The 20043-nt window shown below is 42.6% G+C and overlaps 1 protein-coding gene across 5 annotated transcripts in view; it reads right to left on the bottom strand.

Annotated features, from left to right (window-relative positions):
• The window catches only part of PHKA1 (phosphorylase kinase regulatory subunit alpha 1), a 3177076-nt gene extending 3168183 nt beyond the window's left edge, over positions 1 to 8893 (bottom strand). For 4 of the 5 annotated variants that reach the window (XM_044057557.1, XM_044057558.1, XM_044057559.1 and 1 more), the window contains exon 1: positions 8680 to 8892. The gene's annotated coding sequence lies outside the window, so the exon portion shown is untranslated. Of the gene's footprint in view, positions 1 to 8679 lie in introns of all 5 variants that reach the window. The other variant, XM_044057561.1, reaches the window with a different exon arrangement.
• Positions 8894 to 20043: the final 11150 nt, after the last annotated feature.

Below are 20043 nucleotides of genomic sequence, written 5' to 3'. Positions count from 1 at the left end.
GGGAGTGCACATCAATGATGACTTGTCTTGGAACACAAATACATGCCATAATCAAGAAAGCGCACCAGAGATTACACTTTTAAAGAAGGCTGAGAAGAGCAAATCTCAATCGACAGTTCTCACTACCTTCTACAAGAGGTACTACTGAAAGCATCCTGATAAACAACCTCAGGAGTACGGTATGGATGGAACCTGCTCTACCTCTGAGCGCAAATCCCTCCAGAACATGGTGAAGACAGCCAAAAGGATTAGTAAGACCACCTTATCACCTATCCAAGACTTGTGCTTATCCAGATGTCTCAGCAGGGCCAGAGGGACAATTAAAAGACTGCACACACCCTGCTTACAAACTGCACCTGCATCTATCATCCGGAAAGCACTTCAGAAGCGTACACTGCAGAACTACAAGATTCAGGAACAGCTTCTTCCCTACTGTCATCAGGCTGCTGAACTCTAGGAAAAGTACAGTTTTGTACCTACCATAAATGTAGATGTTAGAGTGTATTCACTGCTACAGTCATTACACTTGGGTTATCCTGCCGTCAGGCGGTCCCGCAGTCGGCCAGAGTCCCAAAGTCTTGGTCCGGTGTCAGCTGTTGTCGCTTCTTCCCTGAAGTCAGTGCGCCAGGGGTATACAAGATGCAGCCGAAGCCATTTTCTTCAGTTTTTCTTGCCCCAGATGTCAGGTGCCCCAAAATAGGTAGGCAATACATATTGCTAATAAAACATACATAAAAGATAAAAATAATACCTTCATTTACAAGCAAATACACCACATAGGTTGTATAGGTTGTATAGGGTAGAAAGGTATAGATAAGTCTCAACTAAGAAAGAGGGGATGGAGGTAGGGTAACCTGGACTGCAGCAGTGAACACACACTAACATCTACATTTATGGTAGGTACAAAACTGTACTATGTTCATCGTGTTTCACTGCTGCAATCATTACACTTGGGTTGAATCCCAAAGCTGAGGTTGGGTGGCTGGGTCTATAAAGGATTTGGGGTGGCTATGAGACCCTGCAGCACTGCAGTGGCAAAGCCAGCTCTGGATTTAGAGTAAAGAGGAAAGTGGTAATGCTTGGTAAAGGTGTGCACTGAACTCCAAGTGGCAGCTTCCAAAATATCCTTGGTAGGTACTCCTCTAAGGTAGGCAGTTGAAGTGGCTGTTGCCCTGGTGGAATGTGGCCTAATGTTGGTAGGTACAGTTTTTCCATGCTGTGTGTAGCAGAAACGGATACAGTGTCCTATCCAATTTGAAATGGTCTGCTTTAAAACAGCCTTTCCCTGTGATCCTGCAGCACATGCAACAAACAATTGCTCAGTTTTCCTGAAAGTTTTTGTCTTGTCCAAGCAGAAGCGCAACTGCCTGTGTATGTCCAATGAGTGCAGAAGTCTCTCTCCTTTATTCTGGGGATTTGGATAAAATGTTGGCAAGTGAATAGTTTGATTAAGAGCCACACTGGATACCACCTTTGGCATAAATGTAGGGTTTGTTCTTAAAGAAACCCTGTCCCGATGAAAAATGATGAAAGGTTCCACTGCCATTAGCACCTGTAACTCTGAGGCTCTTCGTGCTGAGGTTATTGCCAGAAGCAGAGCAGTTTTCCATGACACATTTTAATTCTGCTGTATTGGCTGGCTCAAAAGGAGGTAAAGTTAAAGTTAGTTTTTCCAAGACAAAGTTGAGGTCCCAAGTTGGTGTTGGTGCTCTCCGGGGCGGTCTTATGTTTTTAGCCCCTCTGAGGTACTGTTTTAATAATGGATGAGAGAAAATAGGAGGTTCCGTGTTGCAATGACCTGAGATGGCAGATGCGTGGATCTTAATGGATGAAAAGGATAGGCCTTTGTCCAGCATCTCAGTTAAGTATTGTAATATCCGAGGAATATTTGGAACAAGAGGGTCAAAGCTTGGAGCCTGGTTCCAGGCGCAGAATCTCTTCCAGTACCAGGAAATCCTATTCAGAAAAGTGGGTCTCCTGGCCTCCAAAATAACAAACATCCATAACAGCTTTAGAGAGAGGTGTTGGTTGCTTGGCTAAGTAATCTGCCATGCAGCCAGATTTAAGGTTTTGAGCTGGCTTTGCAGGATCCGATTGTGTTGTTGAGTCAGAAATTGAGGAATTTGAGGTAAAATCCATGCTAGGCCTTGAGCCAAATTCTTTAAGATTGGGTACCAGTTATGGCGTGGCCAGTCTGGGGCAATCAGGATCATTTTTGGCCTTTCCTGTCTGGCTTTTAGGAGTACCTTTGAAAGGACAGGCAGTGGTGGCAAGGCATAAACTTTTAGGGTATTCCAGCTGAACGAGAGAGCATCCACTTTCCATGCTTGTGAGTGGCAAGTCCTTTTGCAGAATTTCTGTAGTTGGCAGTTCAGAGGGGAGGCAAAAAGATCTATGTCTGGGCACCCCCATTTTTGTGTTATCATGCTGAATACTTGTGGATTTAATTTCCACTCGTGAGGATCCATGATGTTTCTGCTTAAATCGTCTGCCAGAGTATTTTTCTTTCCTGGCAGGAATTGTGCTTGCAGATGAACTTGATAGGACAGTGCTGTGTTCCACAAAGTCATGGCTTGGCTGCAAAGGGGATAGGAATGAGTGTCCCCTTGCTTGTTTATGTACCACATAACTGTGGTGTTGTCCGTCTTTAGTAACAGTTGTCCTGGATGCAGAAGGTCATTGAAAGCTGTTTGGGCATTTTGTACAGCTAGCATCTCTTTTTGATTGATGTGAAGATGCATTTGGTCTGCGGCCCACTTGCCCTGAATACATTTTCCTGCCATGTGTGCTCCCCAGGCGTAATCCGAAGCATCTGTTGTTAGTGTCTGCCTGGCTGTGGGTAAAGTGAAAGGCTGTCCCTTGTTGTGGTGACATGCCTGTGCCCACCATCGAAACTCCTGTTATAGGCAAGGAATAAGTGGTATTACTGTTTCCAAACTGTGACAGTGTTGAGTCCAAACACTTTTTAGGTACCATTGTAATTTCCTCATATGCAGTCTGGCATATGCTATTAGTAGTATGCAGGACGCCATGAACCCCAAGGCCTGCAGAATTTTTCTTGCAGTGAGTTGGGTTTTTGTTGCCATCAATTGAAAGTACTGAGTCAGTTGTCTTTGTCTGGCATGAGATAAGCCATCTGGGCCGTTGTATTTAAGCTGATACCCAGGAATATTATCTCTTGTGAGGGCACTAGTTTTGACTTCTTTTCGTTTACTGTGTACCCTAGGCAAATTAGCAATCTTTTTACAAACGGCAGATGCTTTAGAAGAATGTCCTTGCTCTCTGCTTGAATAGGACAGTCGTCCAAGTAGGGATATATTTGAATTCCTTTTTTTCTGCAAAATGCAATTACTGGTGCCAGGCATTTTGTGAAGACCCTGGGCGCAGTAGATAAGCCAAAGGGCAGTGCAGAGAATTGGTAATGCATTGTGCCAGCTATAAATCTGAGTTATCTTCTGCAATTTTGTCTGATTGGGACATGCAGGTATGCCTCTTTGAGGTCCAAGGTAACAAGCCAAGCCTTCTTACCCAGCATGGGAAGAAGTTGCTGTAGTGTCAACATTTTGAATTTCGGAACATCCAGGTAAGTATTTAGAGTAGATAGGTCCAGTATGGGTCTCCAGGCTTTGTCCTTTCTGGAGACCAAGAAAAGTCTCGAGTATAATCCTTGTCCTTGTTGTTGCACTTTTTGAATAGCTCTCATGTCCATGAGGGCTGTAACTTGTTTTTTTGCCTCTGCCCATTGATTGTGTGGAAGGTCTGGCATTCCTTTTGGCCTTGGTAGAGTGTGAAAGTTGAACCTGTAACCTTGAGACACAATATTCAGAACCCATTTGTCTTGGGTGATTATATGCCAATTTTGTGAAAAAAGTGCTAGTTTTCCCCCTAAGGGAGCAGCCAAAAGGTAAGTGCTTGGCATTTGAAGGGGGAAGTCATTGGGACAGTTTCCTATAAGGTTGTGACTTGTCTTCTCCTCCTTTTGGGGTTGAAGCACCCCACTGTCGTGGTCTAAGAGCCTTGGGGCTGAGATCTGCCTCTTGGGTGTCTGTATCTGCCTCTTTGTGGCCTGTCTGTCACTGGAAAGGACCAATTTTTAGAAGGCCAATTTCTGCTAAATCGAGGTGGCTGTACCTGTAAGAAATCCTTCACTGTTTGCATTGATTTTGCCTTATCCTCCACTTTCTTTAATACTTCTTCTGCCTTAACACCAAACAAGATATGCTGTAAAGGAGCATCCAGTAATTTTGCCTTAACATGATCAGGTAAACCTTGTTCTTTTAACCAAGCATGCCTTCAAATAACAGATCCTGTAACTGTGGCTCCAGAAGAAGCCTCTAAAGAATCAATAAATAACCAAACTGTCACCAACTATAAAGAAGTGAATGGAACCAGAAAACACCTAGTAAGGCTCGTACACGAGAGAGTAAAATTCAGTCCTTTATTCCACAGTTTAGCGCTTTCAACTGGAACACCCCAGTCTTCTGAAGAAGACTGGGGTGTTCCAGTTGAAAGCGCTAAACTGTGGAATAAAGGACTGAATTTTACTCTCTCGTGTACGAGCCTTACTAGGTGTTTTCTGGTTCCATTCACTTCTCTAAAGAATCAAAACCACATTGCAGAGTATGTTTTCCCACTTGTTCAGCTGCATGCAATAAATCCTGCATTTCCTTATAATCGGGACCTTCTGAGCTTGTAAGCATTTTCTGTTTTAACAGAGACATTAAACATTGTTGATATTTAAGCATGTGGAACTGGCAATTTAAAGCCCTTACTGCTAAAGATGCAGAAGTGTAAACTTTCTTCCCCCATCTGTCTAATGCTCTAGAATCCCTGTCAGAGGGAACTGGATTTTTAGCAGTGAAAGCCTTTACCCCTTTGGGACCCTGGGAAATAGTTTCTGGGTCAGCAGCAGCGTTTTATAAAGAAATTTGTGAGAGTCGGGGACTCTGTAGTACCTATCTGGCTTGACTGGTGCTGGGGGGCAAAGAATCAGGGGTTAAATTGGACTCTGAGAACACATCATCCACAATATCCAACACAGGCGGAATAGCAAGGGGCCTGTGTTGAGGCAATAAAAGAAAATCTCTGAGCCTTTTCTTGGATTCTGAATAATCCTAGCTCTCCCAATGGAAATGCTCCCTCATGGTATGTAAAGTTTCCCCAAAAAGAGTAATCCTCAGGAGGAGAGACTTAAGGGATTGATTCTTCAGCATCAGAGTCCTCATAGGGGGGGTAAAGAGTAACCCTGGTCTGAAGAGGAATCAGAACAAATGGAAACCTGGTCAGAGGAATCACAGCCTGTATCCTGCCTAGGCCTTTTATCAGGAGGGGGATGGGAACCCCTGATCAGAGTAATTAGGTCTTTGGTTATTTTGAGCATCTGTTTTTTAGGCATGGAGGCCTGTGCAGGTGAATGCTGTACTTGTTTCTTTGTCTTTAATGGAGTTTTAGACTTAGTTGTTGTTTTGATGGTAATCTGTGAAGGTCTGAAAACACCTTCAGAAGCTGATGCCTGCTCAGCGGGTCCGGACCCATCTGACGGGTTAATTTCCATAGGCCCAATACCTTGAGTTTCCAGAGGCCTAGTAATCTCCACGTGGGAGTCGGAGGCGGCCTGTGGCTCTGAGGTAGTGGGTGTCAGGGGCTGCGAAAGCACCTCACTGAGAACCAGCGAGCCGGCGACTGGCCTAGAAGAGGCTTCATCGTCGGTTTTGGACCTCGGATGCCTGTCCTTATCTTTGTCTTTGCGTTTTTTTGTGTATTCCGGTCGTCGGTTGTTCCGACGGCATGGTATAATTGAATCTTCGGCCAAAATAATGGCGAGCAAAATCAAACCGACGTTTAATAGTGCGCTTGTTAAATCTAGCACAAAACTGACAACTAGTGACGTCGTGGTCTGGGCCTAGGCATGGAATACAGCAAATGAAAATCCTTAGAGGCATTTGCTTCCCACAAGAAATGCAATTATTAACTTTTACTGACATCGGTCTGAGGCAAGAAAAAGTTTCCCCAACGGGGTACTTAGCTTTATTGAAGACTTCGGTTCTGAAATTCGACTTTGAAAATCTCAGGAGTCGGCCGACCGTCACTTGCGAACTGCTTTTGCTTCGGGCACTGCGCGGCAAGAAAGACTGAAGAAAATGGCGTCGGCTGCATCTTGTATACCCCTGGTGCACTGACGTCAGGGAAGAAGCAAAAGCAGCCAACGCCAGACCAAAACTTTGGAACTCTGGCCGACTGCGGGACCGCCTGCTGGCAGGATAACCCAAGTGTAATGACTGCAGCAGTGAAACACTATGAACATCCACTACATTCCATGATGTCCACACTAGTCAGTAAAAACTGTCTCAAATGGTGCATTAACCTGGTTACCAGTCTCATCTAATACTCACTGCAATATTCACCATGACTGTAACTTATAGGCCATCTAGGGCAGTAGTAATGCAGTAAAATATCTCTTCTTTCAGTGCAACACTTGTTGTGAATTCATAAATTAACCATAGTTGTTGTTGTGTCTTTCGGCTTTTCCCGGTTAGGGGTCGCCACAGCGGAACTCTGGTCCGCTAATGATTGGTAGCTGATTTTTACGTGCCGAGTTACCAGCCCTGACACACAACCTTCAACGAAGGTACGCCCATTCAAGCATGTCGTCACGCAGAAGACGCTCTAGCTGAGAATCGAACCGGACAACGTCTTACTGTGAGGCAACAATGCTACCACACCACCACCACCGCGCGATAGAGACATTTGAGTATTGCACTTTCTGTGCAAAAATCAATGCAATGTCTTAACCAAGTACTTGTCCAATACTAAAGCCTCATGAAAGTGCTCACTTTGAAAAGTGTTAAAATGTGTTTCTAATTATGTGCAATATTTGCCTGTCTACCTGCATGTCTGTGATGTAAAAGTTGGGTGTTATATGTGTAAATGTCTGTGAAAGTAGTCTACATGTGGTCTGCATACAGAGTCTGGAGACACGGAATTTTGTTCAGTTTTTGCACTTGTGTGATTTCTGAATGACAATAAAGTTTACTTTAACTTTACAAGTCTCTCTACACTTCTTATTCCACTATACTGTTATCCCTCTCCTCAGTTTACAACCTTATATATCCACTCCAACTTTTCCGCTTTGTCTGAATACACAAGCTCTAAGCCTTTCTCTACATTGTAACCCCTCCCATCTATGCCTTAAAACATTAGTGCTTACCATTTACTTTACTCTGACCCTTCATTACAGTCAAGTTACTTTTCATTACGCTAGCCATATGTAAACATTTGCAGACTGTATTGACTATCACAAACTATTACATGATTTTATACTGCTATATACAGTCCAGGTTATGGTTAAAAAAAGGCCCCCAGACCAGTTCACCCACCTTGTAACAAATTTAAAATAAAATAAAAGTTGCTACACCTTCTCTACCAAATGCAATACACATACACTGTACAGAATAAGCAACACTAACCTGAAACATACCCCATCTTTCTAATCTTGTATTGGAGTTTCGATATTCTTTTTCCATGTACTCCTATAATTTTTAGATTATTGTTGGACTACAAATAGGCAGGGACTCAGTTTAGCCTTTTGTAATGTACAGCAAACTACCTATTCAGCAAAGATTTAAAATGTGTCTATGGCACCTAATTCACAGCCACTGTCTCACTTTGTCAGTACCCTCTAAAACATACGGACCAGTTTACAGTATCACAATTAGCAGCATTCCTAAGCATACAATATTCACAGTTAACTTTTATTCTATATTTAGAGAACTCTTATTGTGCGTGAAATGCTACTTGAGAAAAACATGCAGGCAGTGCTTACTTACTTTAAGTTTTTAAGTGTCAATTGTCACTTCTGACAGTAACTGAAAGTTTTTAAGTGTCAATTGTCACTTCTGACAGTAACTGAAAGTTTTTAAGTGTCAATTGTCACTTCTGACAGTAACTGAAAGTTTTTAAGTGTCAATTGTCACTTCTGACAGTAATCAACAAAAGCTAAAGGTTTCTCTAAAAGATAAACTAACAGAAACGTTAATATCAATGCTCTCGTCTGCAAATAGGTTGTAAGGAGACGAAGTCGTAACCTAATCTTACATGTGAGTTACATAAAAAGCATCAGCAGGACAGTGCCAGCATTCATTAATACCAGAATTCAAAGTTAGTGTAACTCCTCTAACAAATCAGGACATTACCGACCTGGTCACGATCAGCCCAATACGACTTCTATAACTTAACAAGTCACCCCATAACACACACACCTGGCTATGTGACACCCATTGTAGAAATAAGCATGCCATGATCTCTGCAACATTAACAAACTTACTAAAGCAGTACAGAAGCACAACTTTGCTTTCTAAAACTCTGGCACACATCAGAACCTAACTTAATAAAACTCAAGACAGCCTACTACTTGCTTAGAAAAGATCACACAAGCAGACCAACGGCAGTCCTCCAAACACAAACAAGCTACAGGTACTAACACTTGAAAAGCTCCGCTTGCCTGAAACAACCTCCAGCACCCCCCCGAGGCGGCCTTACCAAGATACAGGACTAAACACTGGAACACACAACCCCCTAACTTCCTGACAGCGCAGGTAAAAAATAAATAAAAACTCATGTCTAACTGAAATTTCACAACCTGCAAGCATTGCTTCATCCTTTTAAGTTCGTGGAACTTACCATATACACTCAACGGAATATACTGGTCAGACTCCTTCCACTTTCTGGGTATAATACTGAATACTTTTTCGTTGTTTACTGTTAACTCCTTTCATAACACACTTAACAACTTCTTCCTCCTCCTTGGACCAGCACTGTGCACACGCACGGGCACGCTTTAATGAGCGCGCGTGACTAAGGGTCATTCCATAGTCACTGCGCTTACGAGAAGCGTTTGTCTTTCGGCCTGCTCCCCCTAGTGACTTCATTGACAGTTACAGTCCATTTCAGTGCCTTATATTTAATTAGTAATAAGAAAATGCAGCTTGTATTTCTAGACGCTAAATCCTTCATTCGTTCCTTGATTACCCGCTTAAGACAGTTTACCTCTCAAGTGTACCTCATTACGAGGAACGTACCTCATTTGGGGTCTTAAAAAGTTCATGTTCCTCAAAGTTCCATACTGAAAGACTCGGTCACACATTCAGTGTGAGAAATTTTTTTATACGGCAGAGATCCGTTGCCTAGGGCAGTCAGTACACCACAGGGTTAGGTTGTAATAGGGATGTATGTCACATGTATGTTCCCTGCGCATGGAGTAGGACATAAAGGTAACATACGGACATACCATCTTCAGAACTTTTTTGCCTCCAGTCCAAATGCCATCTGCAATCATCAGTCTGAGTGCTCTTTTGTCTGCTGGTTGCCAGGCCGTTTTCTGATGTGTCCCATTGGAATTTTTCTTCTTATCTTATTTTTTTGGTGGTTGTTGGTTTATGTGTCATCCAGAAAGGGAACTGCCATTATGGGAGACAGATTCTCCATAAGGGCCGTCACAAGCAGCGTTTGTTTTGCTTGGGTGTTTCTCTCGACCATATGTCTTATTCTATTTCTTAGGCATTTGTCCAAAAACTTTGAGCAGTCAACTCTCCTCTTTGGCTATTTACCTAGAGAACTAACATCTTAAATTGAGGGGGCAGGGTACTATGGCAGAATCATCCAGACCCACAGGCTCAACCGTTCATGAAGAAGAAGACCAGGAAAGTTCAGTCAGATTCTTCTGCTGTACCGCCTCCACTGGATGTCTGTGTCGAGGCTGGTAAAAGCCTGGAGGACTGCCTCGTTTTTCAGTCAGATTCCGCTGCTTTGACCGCTTCACAGACCTTCATGGTCCTGGCTTCTCACATGTCCTCGGAGGCTCTGCAGACAGTTATTTTAGATGTTCAGGGGGAATCGCAGCTGATTCTATCCGAAAGGACTAGGGGTGTTCTGCAAATCCTTGTTAGGGAGGAGATTCCCCACTACATTTATTGAGTGCAGGCAGGGGTCGGAACCGCTTAAAATATTTAGGGCTGACCGCACACTGAAAAAGGAGCAGAAGACTAAGCATATTTCTCCTGCTCCTAAGGATCCTCATTGTGAATGGCAATATTTTACACAGGGTTTGTTCAATGTCCCTATGGCTTTGAAGCCACCTTGGTGGGGGGGGGGGGGGGGGGGTTGCTCTGTTCCTGCTCCTCCTTGGTCTTCTAATCCTCTTACGAGGCCTAGGGAGTGGGTTTCATCTGATGAGAAAGCAGCTTCTGATTAGGACTCTTTGGCCTATTCCTCCCAGATTCCCTCCTTTTGTATTGTGGTTTGGAGGAGGAGGATTCTATTAGCCATGATTCTCCCTTTGAGGAGATTTTCTTTGGAGATACTGTTTTCTGTATGATCAAGTTTTTTTAAGTGAGACTGTGCCCAGGTTTCTGATGTTCAAAGTAGAGTATTATGAAGTCCTTCAGATGGAGTCTCCCAAACCCTGTGCTGTTCCTCCTGTTCTTGCTTCCTTGTTGGGTATTTTTTCTGCAGCTTCTCAGGCTCCTGATTCCTAGCCCCTGTTTTCTAAGGTGCCTGATGATGGCAAATTTCTTTACAAATGTCCTTCATCTGAGCCTTCTATTATTTCTATCTTTTCTGATAAACCCTCTAAGTTGTTGCCTTCCGCTAAGCTGCTCCCCTCTGACAAGGACACCAGAACTATGGAATGGTTGGGCAAGAACGTGTATACTGCTGCTACTTCGTCCGTTAGTGCTGTCAATTATCAGACTCATATTTCCAGGTATATTTTGGCTCTTCTCTCTTAGGTTTTTCAAGTTATATCAGATCTTCATGATTCTGAGAGGATGGTGTTGCACCTGTCTTCATTAGAGTCCTCTTCTCAAGTAGCTCACCATTCCATTAAATGTAGTTATGATGCAGCCGATGCCTCATCTAGAACTGCTGCCTTTGGTTCGACTTCAGCCTCTGCCTGATGTTTTCAAGGACAAGCTGATGGATGCTCCTCTTGACAATAAAAATCTCTTTGGTTCTGCAGCTGCTAAGCTTTTAAAATCTCTTCAGGAAAAGGGTAAGGCTTTGCAGAAATTGAAACATATTTTTGTTTCTCCTGTTCCCAAAGTTCAGAGAAATTACCCTACCAAGTCTGCCTTTATCCGTAGACAAGCTCGACCTACTCCCAAGGGTAAAAAAGATACTAGAAGGGCTCCTTCTGCTAAGTCTACTCAGACTATTACAGCTCAGAAGCCACTTTTTCAGACAAGCCAGGATCTGTCTTACTATCTTCTTCCCTCTCTCCACAGCCAAGTTCCTCTATATCTTTGTTTTTCCCTGTTCCTTCCAAATTTGTTACAGATCACACAAGACTTTTGGGTTCTTTCCATCTATCGTCGGTGGTATTACATGGCTTGGAAATCTCTTTGCTTCTTTTTGGGCACTCCTCAATCGCCTCAGGAACAGCTACCCTTTTTTTCCAGATGTTCTTCACATCCTTTTATCTTAAGGAACCATCCAAGTAGTTTTGACTTCTAAAAAGGAGAGGGGATTTTATTCCAGAATGTTTCTGGTTCCCAGGAAAGACTAAAAAGGAGAGGGGATTTTATTCCAGAATGTTTCTGGTTCCCAGGAAAGAAGGCACCTGGAGACCCATTCTGGATCTGTCCCAGCTCAACACCGTTCTGAAGGTTCCTTCCTTTCAAATGTTATTCCTTCAAACCTTGTTCCTCTTCTTCTTCCTTAGGCTTTTCTAGTCTCTCTGGATCTCTAGGATGCCTGTCTCCACATTCCTATTCATCCCCTTTTCAGAAAATATTTACATTTCTCTGTTGCATCCTTGCATTTTCAATTCTCTGCTCTGCCCTTTGGCTTCTCTACTGCCCAAGGTAGAGTACTGCACCAAATGCCTCACTCCTGTGAGTGCTTTCGGCAGGATGAAGGGAATTCAGATATTTCCTTATCTGGGCAACCTGCTCATTCAGGCTTCCTCTCCAGAGATTTTTGCTTCAGCATCTTCACTATGTTGTTTGTCATCTGCAAAGCATAAAGTTTACAGTGAACTTCCAAAAATCCTTCCTGACTCCTTCTCAGGATCATGTTTTTCTCAGGTGCAGGCTCCAGAACATTCCAATACTGGCTTCCCTGCCTTCTCCCAAGGCTTCAACTCTGGTTGCATTCTTTCAATCCCTTCTTCCCCCAGCCTCCATTCCAGCTAGAGAGTTTCTAAGAGCTCTGGGCTTCATGGCTTCCACTATTCCTATGCTTCCTCTGACCAGACTTCATATGAGAAAACTTTAGTGGCTCCTAAAGTCAGTCTGGCTTCAACATTCTCATCCTTTAGAGTTTCTAATTCATCTTCTCTCATGTCTCAAGTTAGAGCTCCAGTGATGGATTTGGCAACTATCCCTGAAGCCAGGGCTTCCTTTTCAGCCTTCAATCTCTTTTTGGATGCCTCAGATGCAGGGTGGGGAGCTTCCTTTGGCCCTCTGAAGGTTCAGAGCCTTTGGTCTCTTTGTCAAAGGAAGGACCGTATCAATCTCAAAGAGATGAGAGCTCTTCTCCTGGCTCTTTGGGCCTTCCATTCCCCTTTCTTTCCAGGGCACCTCAAAATCTTCACAGACAATACCAAACTGATGTGGTACATCAACAAGCAAGGTAGGGGTGGGCACAGTCTTACATCTTGTGCAGACTAGCTCTTTGGGTTTGGGATCTAGCTGTCTAGTATCAGGTGACTCTTCAGACTGTTTATATTCCTTCAGATCAGAACATTGTGGCAGACTGTCTGAGCAGATCCATAACACAGACTCACGAGTGAATTATTCGCAGAGATGTGCTTCTGGATATTGTCCACCAGTGGGGTTCTCCTCAGGTAGATATTTTTGTCTCCCCTCTGAACAGACAACTTCCTCTCTTTTGCACCAGACTCCCATGTCATTTAGCTTGGAAGGTAAATGCCCTATCTTTTTCCTGGAAGGGGGTGTTTCTTTATGCCTTCCCTCCCCTTCCTCTCATACAGAGGGCATAGTTTAAGATAGAACAAGACTTTTCCAAAATCTTGTTGGTGACTCCCTTTTGGCCCAGGCAGTATTGGTTACTTCTTCGTTCACATTTGGTCAAGGACAATCATCACAAGTTACCTCGCAGGGTTGACCTATTCACACAGGACAAGGAATTTCTCATCCATCCCCACTCTTCAACTGATGTTGTAGGTGATAGGGGTTTGATCCCTTTTATACACTTTTTTTCTGATGATGTGCTTCAGGTTCTGCAGAAGACCAGAAAACCCGCTACCAGAAATTCTTATTTGCCAAATGGAAGACATTTTCTGTTTGGTGTCTTGCTCATGACCTGGATCCACTTTCTATGGAAGTTTTGTTGAGTCACTCTTATTTGTGTGAGTTGCTCAATGCTGGGATGGTATACTCTTCTGTTAAAGCCCAACTGACAGACATTTCTGGTTGTTTGCCTTTGACTCCTCCTTCGGCTTCCAGATTTGAGGTCAAACAATTCCTTAAAGGCATCCTTCATATTAGGCCCCCCAGGAAGCCAATTCCTCCTTCCTGGAACCTTAATTTTGTCTTGGAAAAATTGACTCCAGCTTCTTTTGAGCCTGTACCTTCAGCTTCTTTACAACATTGTTCTTGGAAGACTGTTCTTCTTTTGGCCCTTGCCTCAGCCAGACAGGTGTCTGAGCTGCTGGCCATTATGGCCATTCCTCCTTTTTTGTTTTTTTTCATAAGGACGGGTGTCTCTTCATACTAATCCTTCTTTTATGCCCAAGGTGGTTAATGAGTTGCCTCTTAATCAGTCTATTCATTTGCCCACTTTTTTCCCTTCTCCACAGTCTGCTCATGAGAAGGTTCTTCACATCTAGGATTAACATATACAACTCAGATATTATTTGGATTAGACTAATGCCATTCATAAATTTGAGCAACGTTTTGTTTCCTTTCATCTTAGGTCTTTGGGTTTGCTGTTTCTAAGCAAACTATTTCTTCATGGATATTTAAGGCTATTTCCTTTTGTTACTCTTTTCATAGGAAAAGCCTTTCTTCTTTTGTAAAGGCTCATTTAACCAAGGATGTGGTTTCTTCTGGTGCTTTTTTCAAAGGATCAGATACAAACTTCATCCTTGAGGTAGCTTCTTGGACTTCTGTGCATCCTTTTACCAAGCACTATATGTAAGTTGGATGTGGTTTCCAGCTAGAGTTGGATTTGCCAGGGCTATCCTGCATGGCTTTCTTGAAGCTCTGCTGGATCTTCCATCTCCCTCCTTTCCTCCTGAGTTTTTGCACTCTCCCTACTGTAAGGAATACTTCAACAGTGATATTGAAGGGCGTAGTACAGTTGTGTAAAATCTTACCATAACTGTAGATGTCCTTCTCTTCACTGTTGCAGTATTTACTCCCTCCCTCTTTCTCCTGTTTCTTTCTCCTTCTGGATGCACATATTCCTCTTTTCTCTATAGACTGTTGTTCCTCCTGGGGCTTTTCAGTTCTGAGGATGGTAGATCTGTATGTCACCTTTATGCTCTATGCTGTGCACAGGGAGCATACGTGTGATGTACAACATCCCTATTACAACCTAAGTCTTTGGTATACTACCTGGACATCAGGCTGCCGTAGGCAAGGAATCCCTATTGTAAGGAGTACTGCAACAGTTCTACTGTTATGGTAAGATTTTACACAGTTGTACTTTGCTCCCCTTACAAAATATGTCATAGTGATAAAACAGCAAGGATTATGCTATACAATCGTGCCCTATCTCCCCTCCCCCCAGGAGAAGCAAGATGTGGAAAAGTTCAACACAGGAACCTATGAGATGTTACTGAAGGCTCTCTACAGATGTGGATGCATCCTGAGCAAAAGTGATGGGGGCAGTATGTATGGGGGCCAGGCATAGTAGGGAGTCTTGCTGAGTTTGCAAGCTGTGGATTGCCATAACAGTGTTTGTTCAACAGGAGTAAATGAAAAAGGAAAGTTGTGTACTTAATGTAACAATAGATCTATGTTGTCTCATTTTTGCCCAGTTCAACATTTTTGTTCATAGGTTAGTACTAGGCTAACTGTCCTTGTGAGCCATTTTAAGCCTAGCCAATTACCCCATGTGAGAATCAAACCCTGACTCTTGTGTTTGTAAGGAAAACACCTTAACCATTATGCCACCCTCCCCCCTTGTAGTTGGATCTGACCTCACTGTCTTCTGCATGAACTTTTTATCTGAGATTCTGACTTCTCTCGTGCCCACACACACTAAAGTAAACTAACAAAACCAAAAAGCAGGCAGCTACAAAGAATTAGACTAATTAAATTTAATACAACAATTAGAGCTTTCATCCAGTATATCCTGCCTTCTTCAGACATTTTAAAAACAGTCATATGACCCTTTATATGGCTACATTGTAGCATTAATCAATATTTAAAGGTACATAGTCCATCAATAACACCAACAACAGCAGCAACCCCACCAACCATATGTCATAAACTATCCTATACAGTTCACATCACAAACATAATAAGTATAAGATAATTAGCTATTAAATAGATTAAATCAATTTACACAAGTAAAACTTTATAAAACTTCTATACTCAATTAAATAATGTAACTATGTGCAATCCACTAAAATGCTACACGGAATTCATCTGTCATAAGCTTTCATTTTTAAAACACTAGAAATAGAAATAACATCGTTAAGCCCAGGGGGTGCTGAAGCATTAAGATAAATCTGCCACTTAATGTTCTAACACAACAAAACAAAATTAATCGTCCTTGAATTTATTAATATGTTTAAAAAGGGCATTTGTAGACTTAAACTTTTTGATCTCATAACCGTGTTCATAAATATGCTGCTTGAGTTTACATTTAGTTTTGCCCAAGGATTATGCTATACAATCGTGCCCTATCTCCCCTCCCCCCAGGAGAAGCAAGATGTGTAGAAGTTCAACACAGGAACCTGTGAGATGTTATTAAGGTTCTCTACAGATACGGGTACATCCTGAGCAAAAGTGGTGGGGATCTGACCTCAGTGCCAGAGGGGCCCAGGTGTAGTAGGGAGTGTTGCTGAGTTTGCAAGCTGTGGATTGCCATAACAGAGTCTCTGCAACAGGAGTAAATTAAAAAGGAAAGTTGTGTACTTAATGTAACAATAGATCCATGTTGTCTCATTTTTGCCCAGTTCAACATTTTTGAAGTCAGATCTGACTCAGCACCTTCTGCCAGAGCTTTTTATCTGAGACTCTGACTCCTCCCTTACCCACAATTCCCTCCTTCTGTCTGAATTACTTTAGATCAAGTTTGATGATTATTCTAATCATATAGAAAAACTATCTTGTTACTAAAAGAAAACTATGATGGAATGAAGTAACAACTTGTTAAGCATGCTACACTTAGAAAGATGACCTTAAACATACAGAGCCTTAGTTGAGGTATGTCTAAGCAGCAGAAGATTGTATATGGAAATTTGGAAGGGAGAAGGAAAGAGGAAAGTCGAAGCAGAAGAAAATGAGACAACATGGATCTTATCAATATGGTAAGTAGATAATTTTCATATTAATGTTGTTGATATCTGCCTGATTCAATGTTTGGGACAGATTCCCAAACTGCCTAAAAAGACATTGGTGGTCTCAAGGAAAGATAGTCCTGATAATGGCAGAGCCAAAAGATGTGCAAACTCTAGACTGCACATCCAACTTGTAATGACATATAAAGGTGTGAACTGTTAACCAAGTTGCTGTTATAGAGATGTCACTAATAAGAACTCTTTTCATGAATGTTGTAGCGGTAGCAATTGCTGTACTGGAATTAGCCTTAGGTTTAGAATGCAGAGAGACAATCCTTCAGTTTTATAAACAAAGGAAATGCAGTATGCCAACTAATTAGAAAGTGTAACTTTTGACACACGGTGTCTCAGTTTTCTTTTAGTAAAGGAGACAAATGCTTGAGCTGATTTTCTAATATCTTTGGTATGGCGTAAGTACAATCGAAGCTGTCTGTGAGCATCTAATGTGTGAAGCATATGTTCTCCTTTACTAGAGTAATTTGGAAAAATACTGGCAGTTCAATGCATTGATTTATATTTGCTACAGATGAAACTTTTGGGAGAAAAGTAGGGTTCATAATCAGTGATACTGTATCTTTGTGGAAGATGAGAAAGGGTGGCTTACATGAAAGTGCTTGTAATTCTGAAACTTGTCTAGCAAAGGTAACAGCAATCAGGAAGATGGTTTTCCAAGAAAGAAAAAAAACTTTAAGTCAGCTGACACTGCAGGCTCAGAAGGTTTCTAAGTCAATAACTGAAGAGAAACTATGTGACATCCCATGGAGGAAATGGTTCTTAAATGGGAGGCCTCAGTAAAAAAGTTCCTTTGAGGAAAGCTTTGAATATCCTAACAGAAGTAACAGATGAGTCATTATAGCCTATGTTGAAATTTGAAATGACAGCCATCTGAAATTTGACAGCAGATAACCTGGAACCCTTGTGGAAATGTTTTGAAAGAAATTCCAGAATCAGTGGAAGAGGGGCAGAAAAAGGCTCTAATCCTTTTGACAACACCCAAATAGAAAATCTTTTCCACTTGCTTTTATAAATTTTTTTTGGATGATTCCTTTTGAGAAGGAGAGATAATGCGGACTACCAGAGAAGATAACCTGGTACCTCTGGCTATCGTCAAAATTAGAGAAACCACATGGTTATTTTTAAGGTTTGTAGATTCAGTAGAGGCATCCTGGATGGGTGACTCGGGAAAACTGAGTTGGGATCCAGCACCCTGGGAGGGTGCAGCAAATGAGGCCAAAGGAAGGGGAACCAAATCTGCCAGGGCTAGACTGGGATAATGAGGATCACCTTGGTCTTGCACCTTATGGCTTTATGTATGAATTTTGTCAAGAGGGGTGTTGATGGGGTTGATGGGGGCCAAATGTGGACTACAGCATCTCTCTGTGATTTTCCTTGTGAAGGGATGACGGCAAAGTAACTGCTGCACTTGTTTAGGTAGGAGGCAAAGAGGTCGTAGCAAGGTTGACCATAGTGGCTGAAAATTTATTTTGCCACTGTCTGTTTGAGAGACCACTCATGAGGTAATCGGATACACCTGCTCAACTTGTCTGGTAGTACATTCTACATCTCAGAAATGTGCATTGCTACCAGAAAACGATGGGAAAGTATCACCCATTGCAGACTTGCATGGCATCTCGTCAAAGAGGGTATGAACGTGTTCCCCCTTGTTTGTTGATGTACCATACCACTGACATATTGTCTTTCTGGTTGGAAATCACACATTTGGGTAGGTAGTCCTAGAAAGCCTATGACACTAGAAGGACTGCAGTCATTTCCAGGATATTGATGTGAAGTTTGGCCTCCACAGGTGACCAAGTCCCTTGAACCAATTCTCCTCGAAATGCCTCTGCCCTCCCTAGAAGAGAAGTGTCTGTTGTTACTGTTGCCTCCTAGAGAGCTGATAAACAGAAGGGTCTCCCTTTTGCCATTGACACAGACAATATACACCAACTTATATGGTTTCTGCATATTTGAGTGACACAGTTTCTGGTATGGAGGGGATGAAGACTGTGTGACCATTGGAACGAAAGTGTCCATTGTACTATTTTAATGTGGTATCTTTCTAGTGGTACTAGGGCAGCCATGGTGATGCAGTGGTTAGTGTTGCTGCCTCACAGCAAGAGGTTTTCTGGTTCAATCCTCGGCTGGGGTACCTTCTGTGTGGAGTCTGCATGTCCTCCCTGTGGTTGTGTGGGTTTCCTCCGGGTGCTCTGGTTTCCTCCCACATCTTAAAGACATGCTATAGGTGGATTGGATACTTTAAATTAGCCCTAGGCGTGAGTGCATGTGTGTGCCTTCTGTGGAAGGTTGGGCGCCGGGCTGGCAACTCGACACTGTAAAACTCCACTGCCAATCATGAGCGGACAGGTGATCCGCTGTGGTGACCCCTAAAGCTGAAAGAAGAAGAAGAAGATCTTGCTAGTGGTACTAATGTGATGGCATTGGCTATCAGACCTAACAAACGAAGAATCAATCTTGCTTGTGGGTGGGGATGCTGAGCTACCTGAGGAGCCTCCAGCCCTAATGACAGTACTCTTGCTGTTGGGAGTTTGGCAATTTGTTGAATTATGATGATTTGACACCCTGTGAATTTTATGTGTTGGGTAGGGGGCAGTTTGTCCTTTGTATGATTAATAGTTATTCCTAACTGATCTGCAAGATGGAGTAGGAATGCTTGGTGCCATAGTAGTTAGGAGCCAATCATCTAGATATGAGAAGGCTTGGATCCCCCACAGGTGAAGGTCAACTGCCACCACTGCCATAATCTTGTTAAATACACATGGGGCTGTGGTGAGACCAAACAGCAGTACTCTGAATTGGTAATGATTGGTTCCCATCCATAAACAGAGAAATCTAATAAATTACATTTGAGTCCTTATGTGGTAGTAGGTATCTTGGAGATCTGCAGAACACATCTAATCATCCTTCCTCAAGAGAGGTAATATGGACTGTACTGACCTTCGGGAATTTCGTCTGAGGTCTGTTGTCTTCTTTGGAACTAAAAAGTACCTGGAAAAGACTCTGGATTCTAACTGGTCTGGGGGACTTGTTAGATGATACTTTTTTCTAGTAACTTTGAAACTTCTGTTGCTACAGATTTCAGCTGAGTGGGTGGAGTATCAGGAATCTTTAATCTTTTCTTTGGGAGATACAAAAGGGTATGGTACACCCTCTGATGATTACCCTTAACACCCATGGATCAGAAGTGATGGGTTCCTCAGTGAAGAGACCATGGAAACCATGATTCTGTACTCCACTTCTCATCTGAGATGATGTTCATTTGAGTTGATCCTTCTCTACCTAGAGGAGGCCTATCCCCAGGAGTGTCATGGTGAAAACCTTGAGATTTCCTGAACTACATTTTCCTACCTCTCCTTTGATTCTTGTAATAGCATCTTTGTGGAGTGGAGAATCAAATTCCTATGGCATGGTAAATAGCTCTTTTACCTTGTGTCCAAATAATATGGAAACATCTAAAATGGGCATTAATGAAAGACACCTTGAAACTTTCCACA

Source organism: Protopterus annectens, chromosome 15.part0 (assembly GCF_019279795.1).
Source record: "Protopterus annectens isolate FY-2018-M chromosome 15.part0, PAN1.0, whole genome shotgun sequence".
Lineage (NCBI taxonomy): Eukaryota > Metazoa > Chordata > Ceratodontiformes > Protopteridae > Protopterus > Protopterus annectens.
This window is presented reverse-complemented; position numbering and strand designations above follow the sequence as displayed.